Below are 18,715 nucleotides of genomic sequence, written 5' to 3' on the forward strand. Positions count from 1 at the left end.
TAGCTGTGTTGTCCCCCCTTGAAGCAGAAGCGGAGTGGGCTGGTCCAACGTACGCCACTCCAGCGTAGGAGTATGAATAAATAGGCCAGGCCCAGGCATGGTTCACTTGTGGGAAGACCAACAAGTCTGCCAGAGCAGCGGCCCTCACACTGGCATGTGGCTGCCGCCATGACCGCGGGCCTACTCCACACAAGCCCCCTGCAAACCCAGCGCCACAGCACCGCAGACTTATGTCTGTACTGACTACTGCCTTCGATTTATACTGCGGACAGCAGGGTTCACAACTTGAATTCAGCCTTGATTTATTAAATGCACAGAGAACTGTACTCTATGTCCTCGGATTTTTTCAAGAAGAAGTGGTAAAAAGCATTCCTCGATGTCTATGCTAACTACTGCCTTTGTTTTGCACTGCGGACACCAGGGTTCACAACTTGAATTCAGCCTTAATTTACTAATTGCACAGAGAACTGTACTCTATGTTTTCTGATTTTGTCAAGAAGAAGTAACAAAAAGCATTCCTCGATGTCTATGCTAACTACTGCCTTCAAACTATAATGCGGACAGCAGAGTTCACAACTTGAATTCAGCCTTGATTTATTAATTGCACAGAAAACTGTACTCTATGCCCTCGGATTTTGTCAAGAAGTGGTGACAAAAAGCAATCCTCAATGTCTATGTTAACTACTGCTTTCGATCTGCACTGCGGACAGCAGGGTTCACAATTTGAAATCGGCCTTGATTTATTAATTGCACAGAGAACTGTACTCTATGTCCTCATATTTGTCAAGAAGAAGTGACAAAAAACATTCCTCAATGTCTGTGCTAAGTACTGCCTTCGACCTACACTGCGGACAGCAGGGTTCACAACTTGAATTCAGCCTTGATTTATTAATTGCACAGAGAACTGTACTCTATGTCCTCGGATTTTGTGAAGAAAAAGTGACAAAAAGCATTCCTCGATGTCTCTGCTAACTACTGGCTTCGATCTACACTGCGGACAGGAGGGCTCACAATTGAGATGCAGTGGCGATTGCAGATTATGCAGTCCAGTTTGCAAGACACGTTGCTCCCACTGCGGCCCACCGGGACCACGACTCATCGGAGGATGCGCACACGCTGTGTGCTTCAGGTTGTACTAACTCACTGCACCATAAATCATCACCACCTGCCCTTATCAAGGCAACACATAGCTCCCAGTGCGGTCCGCCGGGACCACGTATCATCACAGTGTGTGCACACGCCGAGTACTCCAGGTGCCACAAACTGTGCAGCTCAACTCAACGCCACATGGCTGTGTGCCCATCCTGACCACTGCCTGCGCCCTACACTGGGCTTACACAGTTCACAATTCAACATTAGTAGTGATGCAAATTGTGTAAGGGACTATAATGGGTTAAGAAGACCAAATACTCCCAATCTGTGCAGCTCAATTCAGGGTCACCTTCTTGTGGGCCTTTGCTTACCACTGCCTCCGGCCTACACTGTAGAAGACCAGCGACACGTGGTGCAAACTAACCCTGTTCAACACAAGCCGATCCCAGATATGTAACTGTTTCCTGACTCCTAAATGGCAGCGACCCCAACTTCGTGGCACGACTACACCACCAAACTCCCTTCAATCAGTAAAGGATATTTGCATATGGAAAGCCAGATAAACATGGTGCCACTGAACCTGTACTACGCAGGCCTATAGGGCCACTAACGTATGCTTGTGGCTGTGGGCCCTTCCTCACCGCTACCTCTAACCTACACTGTGGAAGACCGTTGACACATAGAGCCACTAACCGTCTTCTTCCATCCATCTGCTCCTCCCTCCAAGACTCTTGTCCGGCTCTAGAGGAACTCTCCCCCTCATCCCAGTTAGCTGCCATCAACGTATGGCTCTCCAGGTCATGTACCCATTTGGCCCCCTTGAAACGTGTCACAGCATAACGCCAATAAATGGTTTACTGACGACCTGAAGGGAAAGAAATTAGCTGCACGTCAGGCCGAACGTTGGAGGTGCGCTTATTGCCCAATACTAAAAACGTACTACTCCCTCGCGCTCAATACATACAAAAAAGCAATTCTTCTAGCTAAGACTAACTACTTCTCGGATAAAATATTCTTAGCCGAAAACCAGCCCAGGGAAATTTTCTCCACCGTCCACGAGCTAGCCCTATCAGACAGAACCACCCTCAAACCCCCCTCCCAAGCCCTCTGTGATTCGCCATCAAGGCCAATATACCTCCTTCTCCTTCCTCTCCCCCGTCTCTGAACCCCCCCAACAGGTTTCATCTAGACCGTATACCCCCACTGACCAGAGAAACCCTATCTTCTCTGTTAGTTTGGGTTAAATCTGGTTCCCCCTCTGATGTTTGCCCAGCTTCTATATTGTAAGAAATTCTTCTAGACTGTCCTATTCCCCCCTTGGTCTTCCTCAACAATTCCCTCAGTAATGGCTTTGTCCCTGATCTTCACAAAGCTGCAATAATCATTCCCATCCTGAAAAAACCCGGTGCCGACCCTTCCTCCCTTTCCAATTATCGCCCCATTTCCCTTCTCCCTTACCTGGGTAAAATCCTGGAATGCCACATCACCCATCATCGGCTCTTTTGTTGAGAACAGAGGCCGCCTGGCCCCCTGTCAGGCTGGCTTTCGCCCGCTCCACTCCACCGAGAAGGTTGTGGTTGCAGTCCTAGTCAGACTAAGGGAGGGGATGGATATAAACCAGCCCCAAGCCTTGGTCCTTCTTGATTTGTCCGCTGCCTTCGACACAGTTGACCATTCCATCCTTCTCACCCGTGTCGAGGCAGCGGGCATCGGCGGGCCCCCTTTGGCTTGGCTCACCTCATTCCTGACGAACCGCACCCAGGCCGTTCATCTAGTGGGTTTTTCTGCTCCCCCAAAATGTACATTTTCCCCCTTATTTTTGCTTTACAGCAACTGGAGGTCACTGTCTTTAATTACGCAGATGACCTCCAGTTGATTTTCAACCTTTCCCATTCTTCTGAGTCTATTCATAATTTTCAATTTGTTATGATTTTCATCAGGGACTGGATGAACTTTAACCACCTTAAACTTAACCCAGACAAAACTGAGTTGGTTCTTACTGGTGGTACATCCAGTCCCTGGTCCCCCACGTTTTGGCCTCCCTCACTTGGTCCTTCCCCCCTTACCTTCCCACTCAGTTAAAACACTTGGGATCACGTTAAATCAACATCTTACCCTGCACTCCTAAATTAGTATGGTGGTATCATCTTGTTTCTTTACCCTCCACACCATCAGGAACATTTCTAGATTTCTAGATTCTTCTCCCCTTCTGCTTTAAAACTCATTATGATCGCAATAGTGTTATCTCGTTTAGATTACGGCAACATCCTTTATAACAGTGTCCCGGCTTATGCCTTTCGACGCCTTCAGCTGGTCCAGAACCAAGCTGCCCGCCTTATTCATGGTCTTCCCAAACTGCATCATGCCACCCCTTTATTGAAGAACTTGCATTGGCTACCCATTAGAGAGTGGGCCCTTTTTAAACTTGGCTGCACCTCGTTCCAGGCCCGAGCCGGGATGCCCCAGCTTTCATAACTTCTGAAATTAAAAACTATATTCCGGTCAGAGAACTCCGCCCCTCCACCCAGGCTCTCCTTTCCGTCCCACATTTCAGACTGGGGGGGGCAAAATTTGCTGTTCTTGGCCCCACCTTCTGGAATTCCCTTCCCCCCACCATCAGATCTATTCCCTTGTACTCCGACTTCCGCAAGGCACTTAAAACTCATCTCTTCCTGCGAGCTTTCTCACTCTAGAACTTCCTGCACCTCCAGGTTCTAATGCTTCCTAGCGCCAAGAAACCGCTAGGTATATGTGCGCTTTATACATTTTTTTAATTCAAATTCAAACACAAGCGTACATGTCCAACTGTGTCCTGAGTCCTAAATAGCAGTGACCCCAAGTCAGTGAGTCAACCACAGCACCAGACTCTCTTTGATCAGTGAGACATATTGCCATATGGAAGGCTGGCGACACGTGCTGCCACTATCTCTGTTCAACACAAGCCAGTCCCACATGTGTAACTGTGTCCTGAATGGCAGCGACTCTAACTTTGTGGGAGAGACCACAGCACCTCGCTCCCTTCGATTAGTAAGGAGTATTTACAGATTGATGTTTGCCGACAAGTGGTGCCACTGAACCTGCACTACGCAGGCCGGTGAGCCCACCAACGTATGCGCAAGGCTGTAGGCCCTTCCTCATCGCTACATCTGATCAACACTATGGTCAGCAGTCCTCACAATTCAGATGCAGTCCCGAATCCACATGATGCAGTCTAGTAGGCAAGACACATTGCTCCCAGTGTGACCCGTCCACATCAAACATCATCACAGGCTCCTACACTCTCAATGCTTCTGGTACCACTAACCCTATTTAACACAAACAAATCCCACATGTCTAACTGTGTCCTGAGCCCTGAACAGCAGTGACCCTAACTTTGGGGCAGCGACCACAGCACCTCACTCCCTTCAGTCTTATTTGTTGTTCTTTCCTTGAGATCATTTTTTTACATGAAAATCTATACATGACTAAGATTCTTCTTTGTTGAAATGCACAGGGATACTTCTGGGCCCAAGAAGGTTGTTGGGGGTATGTTGGGAATGTGAAAAAAGGGTATGTTACCTCCTAATGTGGGTAGAGGGAGCGTCCAAGGGGGTATCACTCACAGAAAGAACTCCGATAAATTTTCACAAATGCCTCGCACAGATGCCAGCTGACGGACTGAATCACAAAACGTTTTTTCAGTACTTATGTAGTGTGAGCTATGAACAGTTCGCACCCAGGCTCGCCCTGCGACAGCTGCGTCCCGTCCGCTTGACTCACTGACGCAGTACTACGAGCCGTCAGCATCATTTTGACTATCCCTGCCCTGTTCCGTCATACGCCACACCACGCCACTCCGATTACCTTTCAACATTGGCCCCACATAGATATCTGTTCAGGCATACCCGCTGTTGGTGTGCAGGTCAGTGGTCTAGTTCTCAACATCTCACGGCCACTCCTTGAGGCCAGGTTTGCACACACACCACACTCATCCAGCAAATGTGACACAGGCCATGTGACCACTCAAATGTAATGGATCGTCAACGTCACATCCTTTATTGCCGGTGCTGACTAGCTGGAGAATGGTCCACGGGTCTCAACCATAAAGACTCCATGAAAAGTTGCCATAAGGTTAGTTGCACCCTCAACTATACGGCTGTCAGTAGCCTACCATTCCCTTGGCGCAGACTTCATATGCATAGGGATATTGCCACCCCAAACTCATGCGGCCATCAGGAGCCTACCACCACGTGCCACAAACTTGAGTTCCACTGGCTTAGCGGCACCAAACCCTGAGGTGCTCTCCGCCATTGACGACTCACGACTCAGCAACATGTGTGAGATATGCCAGGCTGCGGAGAAGCTCAAGTGGTCTCCACCATTCAGGACTCAGTGACATCTGTTAGATCCGCACACAATGTGATGTGGGGGCTGGCATTCATGACTCAGGACTCTGTAACACATCTGAGTTTGGCGGGGTTTTGAAGGGTACGTGCAGTCCACCCACTGCTGCTCACTCCTATGGCACCAAGTAAATATTTGCTAATCGATGTGCAGAGGTGACAGTCTATCTCTCCCTCTCTCTCTCTCTCTCACTCTCACTCTGTTCATGCCTTACCTTCTAGCTCTCTCTGCCTTCTCTCTCACTCCCTTTCTTTACTTCCATTTCATTTTCTCTCTGGCTTGTTTTTTTCTTCTCTGTTTCCCTCTCTCAGGCTTTGACATGCACATTACACACGTCCTTATTTTGTGCTTTATTTTCGTCGTCATCCATGGTCCTCACAGGAATCTTCCACCTTGTTGTTTTATATTATATGTGTTTCATTTTATTATTTTATTTATTGGTTTACTTTTTTATTTTATATATATATATATATATTCAATGAAAAAACCATTGGTTTTAGGCCATATATAGTTAGGGATTTGCATTTACAAAACCTTATTTTACTCGTATAAAACCATTGAAATTCCATATATAGTTAGATGCGCTAACTATATATCGCGCACCCGCAATCCACTGCTGATGATGTCACATATTACATCATTCATGACATGGTCAGTGACATCACTGATGACATCACTGATCACAACATCCAGTGACTGTATGTTTCTGTAAAGTTAAAATATGTCTTACATATTGAAGAATGAGTGGATGTATAAATGTCTGGATGAAGGATTTAGTAGGTGCATGACTGATTGTATGAGGGAGTGATTAAATGTGTCTCACTGAGTGCATGGGTTAGTGATTAAACTGTATTAATTCGTGCATCATTATATCTGTTGTTCTATGAAGTGCTGCATGTGTTAATCAGTAGCTATATGAGTAACTATATGGGTTATTGATTGGTTGCCTAAGTATTTCTATGGGAGAGTAAGTGTGTGTGTGGGGGTGGCTGGGAGGTGTGTGACTCTGTGCATAGATGTGTGAGCAGTTGATTCACTAGATGTATGGTTTCAAAAGTGCATCTGGAAACAGCTGTATGGGCGGTTGACTGTGTGCATGAGTGTATTGGTGAGTGAATGGATATCTCAGTGCTACATGTCAAAGTAAGTACATATGTAAAACACACTCCATGTGAGAGTTGACATATATAAATAACTGTGCATTAGAGCCAGTGAATGTGTGAGTGGCTGTATGGATCATTGTGAACTTTTATTAGGGATTATATAAGAGAGTAAATATGTGTTAGAATATGTTTCAATAAGTAAGGTGTGTATAACTGTATAGTTGAGGAATTGGAGGTGTGATTGATTCTTTGCATGACTGTCTAGGTGTATGAGTAACTCCATGGATGAGTGACAATCTGTGAGTGTCTGTTTTCACTGAGTGTATCTAAGGATATATCAGAGTCTGTAGAGGTTCATCGTACTAACACATGAATGATGTCATCTGTGATGTTGTCAGTGATGTCATTTGAGTTGTCATCAGTGATGTCATCAGTGATGTCATTTGAGATGTCATCAGTGATGTCATTTGAGTTGTCATCAGTGATGTCATCAGTGATGTCACTGACCATGTCATGAATGATGTAATATGTGACATCATCAGCAGTGGATTGCGGGTGCGCGATATATAGTTAGCGCATCTAACTATATATGGAATTTCAATGGTTTTATGCGAGTAAAATAAGGTTTTGTAAATGCAAATCCCTAACTATATATGGCCTAAAACCAATGGTTTTTTCATTGAATTTTCAAGGTTTTGTAAATGCAAATTCCTAACTATATATCCACTATAACCTATGGCTTTTTCTGTGAATTTCATTGGTTTTTTAATAGCAAATATGAAAAGCTTTAAAATGTCAAGTACGTGATAGATAAAAACATTTTCGTATTTATGCACGCTGATGTGCTTTGAACGCTGCACCCCCCCCCTCCCCTCTTTTCTCTTAGTAGTACTCTCTCTTTGCAGATAGTGAACGGTAGTTAACGCAGGCCTTTGCCCCCGTTGTAATCCGTCGTGCCTGCTTGTCTCTCCATTTGATTGATTGTTATCCAAGCATTTGCTGTTTTAGAATTGGTTCTCTTTGGATCATTCTCTATTTACAAACAAGCACAAAGTCGCAATACTCTGTTTAGTCTTTGCAGATAGTGAAAAATCGTGTAAAAAAATAAAAGTAATCGAGCAAAATCAGTAGGCCACTAATTGGATCTCTTTTTGACCTCGCTAAAATAGAAATATTAGGAACAACCCTTCATGAGAAATACGAAAATAGTGAGATGAACTGAGCTCCACACCATGAGGGCTGCAAGACAGCTCGACTCCGTCACCCACCCCGCCCAAAATAACGACAAACCCTATGCAAATATTAAAAATATAGACAACACACCAGCAAAGAAACAGGATAAAACATTTTATTAAATAACTATTTACATAACTATTTTATACTTTTTATTGCCCGATCCGGCTAGCTCAATCGATCGAGCATGAAACTCATGCACTCTGATAGCAAGCGTTGCTACTGATGCTATGCAGACCAAAACTGGTTTTCAGTTTGTAAATTTTTCTAGATTTTTCAATCCAAGGTTGGTTGACTTTGTAGAACGATGGCTTCAGATTTTCAACATACGGTGTGGTGGCGCGGACTGGGAGGGGGCGCTTCGCTCCTGCCCCCTCCCCAAGTAAGATTTTCATACGTGAAAGTACGTTAATGGTTTTGGTCCCTGAGTTGCTTCAATGTCACTGCCATTCTCAAATGGCATAAGTTCTGGATGTTGGGTGCCATAGTTAAGAGTTCTGAGCAGTGCTTGTAACACTGTCTGAAGCTTATTTCCACCTACTGCAGCTTCACTATTCTCAAAGTAAGTGAGTGTCGTTTGTGGACCTGACTGCATTAGAAAACAATGTGATATGTTACCTTCCTAAACAGCTTGACGGAGGCCCCTGAGGGGCGGTGTGATGGCCATGGACTCGGAGAAGACGCTTGGCTCCGACACCCTCCCCAAGTCTTATAGCACTGGTGTAGCCTGAGATCGCCCCGACATAGGCGGCCGGCTCCCGGGGTCCGGCGGAACTTTTTGCCTTTTGATGACTCTTCAATTCTGGACCTTGTCCCACAATCCGTTTGACCTGAAGACACGCTGTAGTGGGGCGCCCCTTTACCGTTTCAGTTGCCATTCCGCCCGCTTTTGCTACACTGTGCCTCTTCCGCCATTCAGCTGTTTACCGCCCGCTCTTGCGACTACAGCGTCTCGCTCATCATGTAGTTGAGTTGCTTCCGCTCTTGCGGTGCAGCGATAGGCGGCTGCCACAGGACTCTCAAAATGGCGGCCGGCTCTTCGGTTTTGGGCCTGGTCCACTAAAATGGCCCTGGGACACCTTTGAACTCGGACGCTTCCCTGATAGGGCTTGGGTCCCATTCTCGAAAGCGTCCCCTCAGCCGTGAAGATTCTACAAAAGTCTTGGGGGCCTCCGACTCCCGCAGGCTTCTGGTGGGGAGTGGCTGCCATGATTGCTCGTGGAATGGCCACGACGGAGCTACGAGATGGTAGTGCTCTCATGCTGACGTCAGCTTTAGTCTGAAACATCCAGAAACACCGTAGACTACCAATTCGATCAGTTCCGGTAGCGCCCCAACATGACCCGGAAGAGAAGAACTTGCCCTCCCCTCTTTGACTGATGGTTCTTGTTGCCTGTCCCCTCTGTTGTCATTTAACAGAACTTTTTGGACTGCTGAAAGGGGTTGTGTTCCGAACGCTGGTTGGTGGAGACATTTTGACTATATTCTTGACCTACGTTGTCGCGTAATGCGTTATATGACACGCCGCGTTAGCGCACCCGGAAGTGATCCGAGGCGCGGCGCGCAGCGCGTAACGTAAGCATAACAGGTCATGTGACTTGTTAATAAAACTTTTCATTGGTTCATTTTACTTTTGTTATTTTGATGATGAAAAGCTTGGTCATATGACCTAAAAATGACACTTTTTATTGTTTTCGAACATTATATTTTTTTAAACATATGTTATAATATTCCAGGCTAATGTACTTTCCCGGAAAATTTACAACTGTCCTGCAAGTAAAATATATTCCTTTTTCGAGAAAAAGGGCGTTTCTTCCTTCCATGACGGAGCCGTTGAGTAAAAGAGATTCGGCCTGCTGTCTTAGTCGCCGATACGCCTGATTATCAGATTCTTATCGATCACTTTATGTTGCAGAAATGAAAAACACAACTGCCCTTGACCATTTATCTTTACTGCGTTCCTACATATTATACCTTTTATCCGTCATGTAATTGGACTGCTTTATTTCACTTGCCTTTTACTGATTCGAAAACAGTGACTAAAAGTAAAAACTTTACCAATGTAAATACTACTACCGTGTTTTGTTTTAAAAACCTTTATTGTGAAAATGTCAGTATACAAATACGGGCCTATAACCACGTGGGCCGGCCACGGAGCAAACTGAAATCGTATATGATGAGGAGACATTTACACTGTAGAGGAACGTAACGAGCGGGCCATTAGGTTGCAAGAACAAAGGTGTCTAACAGTTGCGGAATCGGTGGACGTACATTTTGTAATTAAAATACGACAGGGCCACTTACAATAACATTTTCTAGATATACATTTGCGGGCAAGGAGTTACGAGTCCCATTTATACCGGCGCCATTTTGGGCGAGGCCGGGCAGGTCCAAGATATAGTCAAAATGTCTCCACCAACCATCGGCCAGACCAGAACCCCTTTCGGCCCTTTATGCTACAAGATGGTGTCTTCCATTCAGAAAATATTGTTGGCAGCATTTTGAAAGGAAACAGAAACAGCCGTTCTCCTAGTGAGTTTCACATTGTTACATTTAGGAAGAATGTTGAAGAGTAGTATGTGGAAAATCTGAAGCCATTTTTCTACAAACTCTCAATCAGACTTGGATGGAAAAAAAAATCCTGAAGAATGTACAAACTGAAAACCAATTTTTGTCTGTATAGCATCAACAGCAACGCTTGAGTCAGCTTTGTGTCAAGCCGCCATTTTCATTCAATCAATAGCGTCCCCCTGCACACATTCAGGGACCTGGTCGTGTCTTCAGATGAAACGGATTGTAGGAAAAGAAGCAGAAAGGAAAAGGAAAAAAGTTCCGCCGGACCTCGGGAGCCGGCCGCCTATGTCATGTGCGACCTTTGGCCACACCAGGGCAATAGTGAAGCTGCAGCAGGTGCAAATAAGCTTCAGACAGTCTTACAAGCACTGCTCAGAACTCTCAACTGAGGCACTCAACATCCAGGACTTGCCATTCGGATCTTGGCGCCTTGTGCTGGTTCCGACCTATTCACACATCGGTCCACTACTGACATCACCTCATAAGCCAACGGGGCACCCCACGCCGACTTTCGGCGCAGCATTGTAGGATGGCCACACCAGTGCGGCAACTTGCTGGACACAACCTCGGTGCCATCCGGATCTCGGCGCGTTCGACTCACTGTACCGCAAGAGTGACCGCAACTCAGCTGGACACGCCGTCTTTCGGAGCAGCATTGTAGGATGGCCACACCAGTGCGGCAATTTGCTGGACACCACCTCGGTGCCATCCGGATCTCGGCGCGTTCGAGTCACTGTACCGCAAGAGTGACCGCAACTCAGCTGGACACGCCGTCTTTCGGCGCAGCATTGTAGGATGGCCACACCAGTGCGGCAATTTGCTGGACACCACCTCGGTGCCATCCGGATCTCGACGCGTTGTGCTGCCTTTGGCCTATTCGCACATCGGTCCGCTACTGACGCCGCCTCACGTGCCAACGGATTTTCTACGCTTTTTGTAGCCCTATGCCGCATAACAGGTCATGTGACTTGTTTATAAAACTTTTCATTGGATCATTTTACTTTTGGTTTCCTAAAGATGGAAGGCTTGGTCATATGACCTAAAAATAACACTTTTCATTGGTTTAGAAATTTTTTTTTTCCCAAACGATGAAAGCCCCACCTTGTTTCTGGATCATTCAGACTGAAGCTGGCATCAGCATGAGAGCACCACCATCTCGTGGCTCCGTCGTGGTCATTCCGCGAGCAATCATGGCAGCCGCTCCCCACCGGAAGCCTGCGGGAGTCGGGGGCCCCCAAGATTTTTGTAGAATCTTCACGGCTGAGGGGACGCTTTTCGAGAATGGAGCCCAAGCCCTAGCAGGCAAGCGTCCGAGTTCCAAGGTGTCCCAGGGCCATTTCAGTGGACCAGGCCCAAAACCGAAGAGCCGTCCGCCATTTTAAGAGTCATGTGGCAGGCGCCTATCGCTGCACTGCAAGAGTGGGAGCAACTCAACAACATGGTGAGCGAGACGCTGTAGCCGCAAGAGCGGGCGCAACTCAGCTGGATGGCCGCCACCTGGGGAGGCCCGTTCACGCCGCCTCTACCCCGGGCCGCCGCACGTAAATTTTCGGAGCAGCATTGTAGGATACCAAAACCAGTGCGGCAGTTTACTGGACATCACCTGGGTGCCATCAACATCTCAGCGCGTTCTGCTGCCTTGGGACTATTCGCACAACAGACCGCTACTGACGAGGCCTCCCCCCGCCCCACCCGGGACGCCCCACGCCAATTTTCGGAGCAGCATTGTAGGATCCCAAAACCAGTGCGGCACCCAGGCGACATCACCTGGGTGCCGTCCAGAACTCTGCACGTTGTGCTGCCTTGGGACTATTCGCACAAAAGACAGCTTCTGACCATTGTTGCTTTTTTGGGTGAAAAATGTTTAAATGTTTTTACAGTTTTTGTTCCATTCATTATAGTTAAAAGTTAATAAAGTTTTAAAATCTAACTTTGTTGGAGTGCTATATATGTTTAAAAAATCGGGTGAATGGGGCCTTGAATCGGGTTATTGTCATGTGTGGGCTTTGCAAGTGTACTGCTACAAGATCGGACATTTCAAACTCAAATGCACGTTCTTTTTCTTACCTTTCCGAAGCATGGAGCGCAATAGCAGGCAGAGAAAGGGTGATGCACGTGTTGAACACTGCCTGGCCTGGCAAGTTGCTGGCAGTTCCCCCCCGCCCGCTCCTGAAAGAGGGCACACACACACCGCCGCCCCGAGTACTTCACAAATCTTTAAAAGACCATGCGCTTGTTCATGAGGCTTAAATGGTTTATCACCCCTTCTAGAACCCCTGCATCGACCCTCTGACGTTTCCTGGAAGAATTAGCACGTAACACAATACCAAGCCCTGTCAGCTGAAACTCCCGAGAAATCATGGGGCATATTATCAAGGGGGTTTATTTCCGCTTTTTTGGCTTTAAAAGCCAAAAAAAAAAGAGATAAAATTATCTCCCTATTACCAAGCTGTCGCTAACACCAGTTAGTGACAGCTAAAAGGAGATAGCGACCATCTTGGGCCCCGCTTTGCATATCAGTGATATTTATCACTAATGACATGCAAAGTGGGCGTGCCAAGATTTTAGCGACTGGAAACAGTCCCTAACCATCGCTATCTCCTATTACCAACTTTTGGAGATATTCGCGCTAAGCGCGAATATCTCCAAAACCTAACACCTGCCCTGAGCAGTTTTAGCCATGTTATCCAATGGGAAGTGGATAACATGGCTAAGAGCATTTGCTGGATAATGCATGAATATCGCTGACTTTTCAACGATATTCATGCATTGCGGCCGTTTTTTATCGCATTTGCGATAAACCTTGCTAATAGCAAGGTTTATGTGCGATAAAATTCGCCGATGTGCGGCGATAATTTTGGTCTCTAAACAAGTTAGAGACAAAAATTATCGCTAGTTGTTGGTAATATGCCCCCGGGATTTTGCTTGCAGGAATCGGGAGGCGGGAGACTAGCACTGAAATCAGTAGTCTCACGCCTGAATCGGGAGGGTTGGCATGTCTGGATACTCTACAGCTGGGGCCATAAACTACATCCGCAGGGCTAGGTGATAGCCTAGGTCCGGCCTGGACAATCGGACACAGAGGAAGAGGAGTGTCAGAGGGTGCGGTAGTGAATAGGGTGAAAGGGAGGTGTCGGGCGGGCACAGGGTGTGATTCTCAGAGAAGAGCAGCGCAGATGGGGGGAAGTATATGGCCCATGCATGAGAGAAAGAGCGGGGGTGACCAGTGCGTGGGGGAGATGCTTGCGAGGGTGGGGAGCCATGCTGAGGATCGGCGGCGTGCAGAGAGTGGCCCTGGTCAAGGCATCTAAAATGGCTGATGTGCACGACAAAATTGTGGCATTGGACAAAAACGCAAGATGGCGCAGACAATGTTTATCAATAAGGATTCATTTATAACAAAATATTTACTCGCAGTGACAAAATGGTGGTCAACACTTCCTGATTTCCATCGAATCGAACGTTAACAAACGTCACGCAGCAAAAAAAAAAAAAAAAAGCTCACGCACAGAGCAGTTTTTAGCCATGTTATCCAATGGAAGGTGGATAACATGGCTAAGAGCATTTGCTGGATAATGCATGAATATCGCTGACTTTTCAGCGATATTCATGCATTGTGGCCGATGTGCGGCGATAATTTTTGTCTCTAAACAATTAAAACGAAGCACAAAATGGCGAATTCCCGTTTCGCTACCAGTTTGCGGCCCAGTTCGCGGCCCGTGAAGCGCTTCTACCGTGAAAAATCATTTTTTTTTTATTTTCCCCACGGGACCCTTTAATAACCCCAACAACATTCCTAGGGGGTCAAGAGGGGTATACCTTGCCCCCTTTCAATAAATTCCCCCTTCGTTTTTCACCTCTTCTTCTCTCTCGATCCTACCGAGAGATAAGATGGTGGCCGCTCCGGACTGTTTAGAATGTTGACAGACACCGGAGAGCCAATCAGCTTTCTGCGCGCAAAGTTCCGTTTCGCGAAAAGTAAGCGGACCGGATCGCTGCCCGGAGCGCTGTTACAGATATATATCTTGTTTTGAACGTTAATTTCTCAAAAACTACTGAAGCACATATATTGAGACCTAGCAAAGGCACATCGGGCTAACAGTCCCTACAATTTTGCCAAGTTTCGTGCAAATCCATTCAGCCGTTCGAGCTAAAAGTGAGGCCAAGCGCCCTATGGAAATTAACATGGGGAAAACGCGTTTTGGGACCCCCCTTTTTTCTCGGCCCCCCCTTGACGAAACCCCCCCAAATTTTCAAGGTCTGCTCAGAAACAAAATGTGCCATTTTCCTGAAATTTTCAGCCGATTCCGTCCACAAACGCCAAAGTTATTAGACATAGAATTTTCAAAAATCCCATAGGGAAAAAATCCTAACTATATATACCTACTGGCGAGACGCCAGTAGGTAATATATATATATATATATATATATATATATATATATATATATATATATTCACAGAAAAAACCATAGGTTATAGTCCATATATAGTTAGGAATTTGCATTTACAAAACCTTGAAAATTCAATGAAAAAACCATTGGTTATAGAACATATATAGTTAGGAATTTGCATTTACAAAACCTTATTTTACTCGCATAAAACCATTGAAATTCCATATATAGTTAGATGCGCTAACTATATATCGCGCACCCGCAATCCACTGCTGATGATGTCACATATTACATCATTCATGACATGGTCAGTGACATCACTGATGACATCACTGATGACATCTCAAATGACATCACTGATGACATCACTGATGACAACATCCAGTGACTGTATGTTTCTGTAAAGTTAAAATATGTCTTATATTTTGAAGAATGAGTGGATGTATAAGTGTCTGGATGAAGGATTTAGTAGGTGCATGACTGACTGTATGAGTGAGTGATTAAATGTGTCTCACTAAGTGCATGGGTTAGTGACTGGGTTTTAATTTGTGCATCATTATATCTGTTGTTCTACAAACTGCTGCATATGTTGATCAGTAGCTATATGAGTAACTGTATGGGTTATTCATTGGTTGTCCAAGTATTTGTATGGGAAACTGAGTGTGTGTGTATGGGTGGCTGGGAGGTGTGTGACTCTGTACATAGATGTGTGAGTAGTTGATTCACTATATGTATGGGTTCAAAAGTGCATGTGGAAACAGCTGTATGGACGGTTGACTGTGCATGAGTGTATTAGTGAGTGAATGGATATCTCAGTGCTACATGTCAAAGTAAGTACATATGTAAAACACAGTACATGTGAGAGTTGACATATATAAATAACTGTACATTAGAGCCAGTGAATGTGTGAGTGGCTGTATGGATCATTGTGAACATGTATCAGGGATTGTATAAGAGAGTAAATATGTGTTATTATATGTTTGAATAAGTAAGGTGTGTATAACTGTATAGTTGAGAAAATGGAGGTGTGATTGATTTTTTGCATAACTGACTAGGTGTGTTTGTAACTCCATGGATGAGTGACAGTCTGTGACTGTCTGTTTACACTGATTGTATCTAAGGTTATATTAGAGTCTGAAGAGGTTCATGGTATTATCACATGAATGATATCATCAGTGATATGATCAGTCATGTCAAATGAGATGTTATCAGTGATTTTATCAGTGATGTCATTTGAGATGTCATCAGTGATGTCATCAGTGATGTCACTGACCATGTCATGAATGATGTAATATGTGACATCATCAGCAGTGGATTGCGGGTGCGCGATATATAGTTAGCGCATCTAACTATATATGGAATTTCAATGGTTTTATGCGAGTAAAATAAGGTTTCGTAAATGCAAATTCCTAACTATATATGTTCTATAACCAATGGTTTTTTCATTGAATTTTCAAGGTTTTGTAAATGCAAATTCCTAACTATATATGGACTATAACCTATGGTTTTTTCTGTGAATTTCATTGGTTTTTTAAAAGCTAACATCTGTAGCTGTAAAATATATTCTTCTTTAAAACCCAAAATATATTTTAGATGTTTATTGATAATTTTTTTTGAAATATTTTTTTTCTTCGCTTCCGGTTAGCGAACCGGGAAGCTTTCCGTTAGCTCATCTTGATGCCGCGATCTAGTACGCGAACCGGTAAACGTTTCGTTAGCGGAACTGTGACGCGTCGCAGAAGCGCGACGTATCATTGTCGCGTAATGCGTCTTATGACGCGCCGCTTTAGCGCTCCCGAAAGTGCTCCGGACCGCGAACCGGAAACGATGCAGGACGCGGCGCGCACCGCGTAACGTAAGCGGAACAAGTCATGTGACTTGTTTATCAAACTTTTCATTGGTTCATTTCACTTTTGGTTTCCAAATGATGTATGACTAGGTCATGTGACCTAAAAATAACACTTTTCATTGGTTCAGAACTTTTGCTTTTCCCAAATCATGTAAACCCCTTCTTCTTTCCTCACTCTGACTTTCATCTTGGTGAGAGAAAGACCATTTTCCATTTTGATTGCAATGGCTTCTATCTTTGCTTCAGCTGGTAGACCCCCACCACCACCTCAACCTCCTCATGACAAGAGAGGACCACCATCACAATTCATTTCCAACAGAGAGGAGGAAGAGGACGACTTAGAAGAAGAGGACACTGATGAACCTGAATTTATTCAGGAGGTGCCCCGTGTTTCCCGAAGGAAAACAAGTTTTATATGGCAGTTTTTCTCAATTCCTCGAGGGGAGAAGAAGGTTAATGCCAAATATGCCACCTGCCTAATTTGCAAAAAAAGATTATCTCGAGGCACAGACAAAAAGTATAGTATGGGCAACTATACTATGCATCGCCATATGGTCAGGTGGCATCCATTAAATTACAGCCGGGCAGAGTTAAGGGACCTGCAAGATAATCCCCCGACAACTCCTGTGGCCAGATCAACTTCAAATATATCTTTGACTGCAAGAGAGGCACAGGAAACTGTGCCAAACATACAGCCAAACTTCAAGCACATGAAGTTTACGTGCATACATTGTGGTGCTATGCTCTCATGTGGCAACATGAGCGTAAACTTAATCAACTTGGTGTTTGATAACCATAACTGCCCTAACCCACCCAAGCAGTAATTTTTTCTTTGCTCCTGTTGAGCCCTTTTCAATGCCTGTTTTTGTTGTTGTTTCCCCTCCATGAAAAACACACAAAAAAAACCATAAAACTGTTCTAAAGATACAAAAAAACAAAAAATGTTCAGAAAAAAAATAAATAAATAAAACAACAAAAACATTAAAAAAAAGTTCTTTTCAGAACTACCTCCCCTTTCAAATAAAATTGCTAGAATGTTTAGCACTCTGGCAAGCTCTATTTCTTTTGGTTCGCTTTCCAGTTCGCTGCCCGGTTCGCGAACTTGAAGCGAACCAAAAAAATATTTTTTTTAAAAAATGAAGAGTTAGTATAAGGGAAGTAAACAGAGAGTAATGTAAAAAGAAAGACAGCTATAGGGAGTAAACCAGAGATACTGTTTAATAGATCTATTTATTAATTCAGGATGACGATAAGGTGTGATGTCTCCTGAGGTTTGTTTAAGGTGAGACCTACTCAGGGTTACAGATTAATTTTACACTTGTTGAAGAATACAGAGCAGATAAAGCATGTGAAGGCCTACCAATGAAGTAAATCATGTCCTCTTATTACATCATTCATGACATGGTCAGTGACATCATCAGCAGTGCATTGCGGGTAAAAAGAGTAGAAAACATTTACCTTATAATTCTTGTTACCTTTTTTAAATATTTTTTCATACTTTCAATCTGTAAAAGAGAGAACAAACATTTCCAAAAATATTACAACATGTATTTAAAAATTAGAAAAGAAAAGGGAAAAGGTTCAAGAAGAAACACTTTTTCAACAACTTCGACATTTACAGAAGCCTCTGCTTCTCTACGTCCCCTACACAATCCTAAAGATATATATTTTAAACAAACAGTATTTTCATGCTGATGAACTGAGACCTATTTTGGAACATGGTACTTCTTTTGCACTGCTGATGTCTCACAATAGTGATGCAATAGCAGCGCAAAAAAGATGTAAAGCCATCATAAAATTGTGTCTAATATTTTAAATGATTGTTTCAGGATGCAAATAAGATGTGTGCTTTCAAGAGCTTTCTTTGAGGTGAGGCCTATTCCTTTTTTTAAAAAAAACAGTACCCAGAAGTACAGCACTGTAAGCATTAAAATTGACACTTACAGAAGACTCAGTTTCTCCATATCTACCTCACATTTCTAAATGTATATCATAAGTACAAACAGAAGAACATTAATTATACATGTTAAATGGTTTATTTTTGCTGTTCTCAGAATGTATCAAATTTTACTTAAATCAGTGACTTGAA

This window comes from Lissotriton vulgaris, chromosome 4_1, assembly GCF_964263255.1.
Source record: "Lissotriton vulgaris chromosome 4_1, aLisVul1.2, whole genome shotgun sequence".
Classification (NCBI taxonomy): Eukaryota; Metazoa; Chordata; class Amphibia; order Caudata; family Salamandridae; genus Lissotriton; species Lissotriton vulgaris.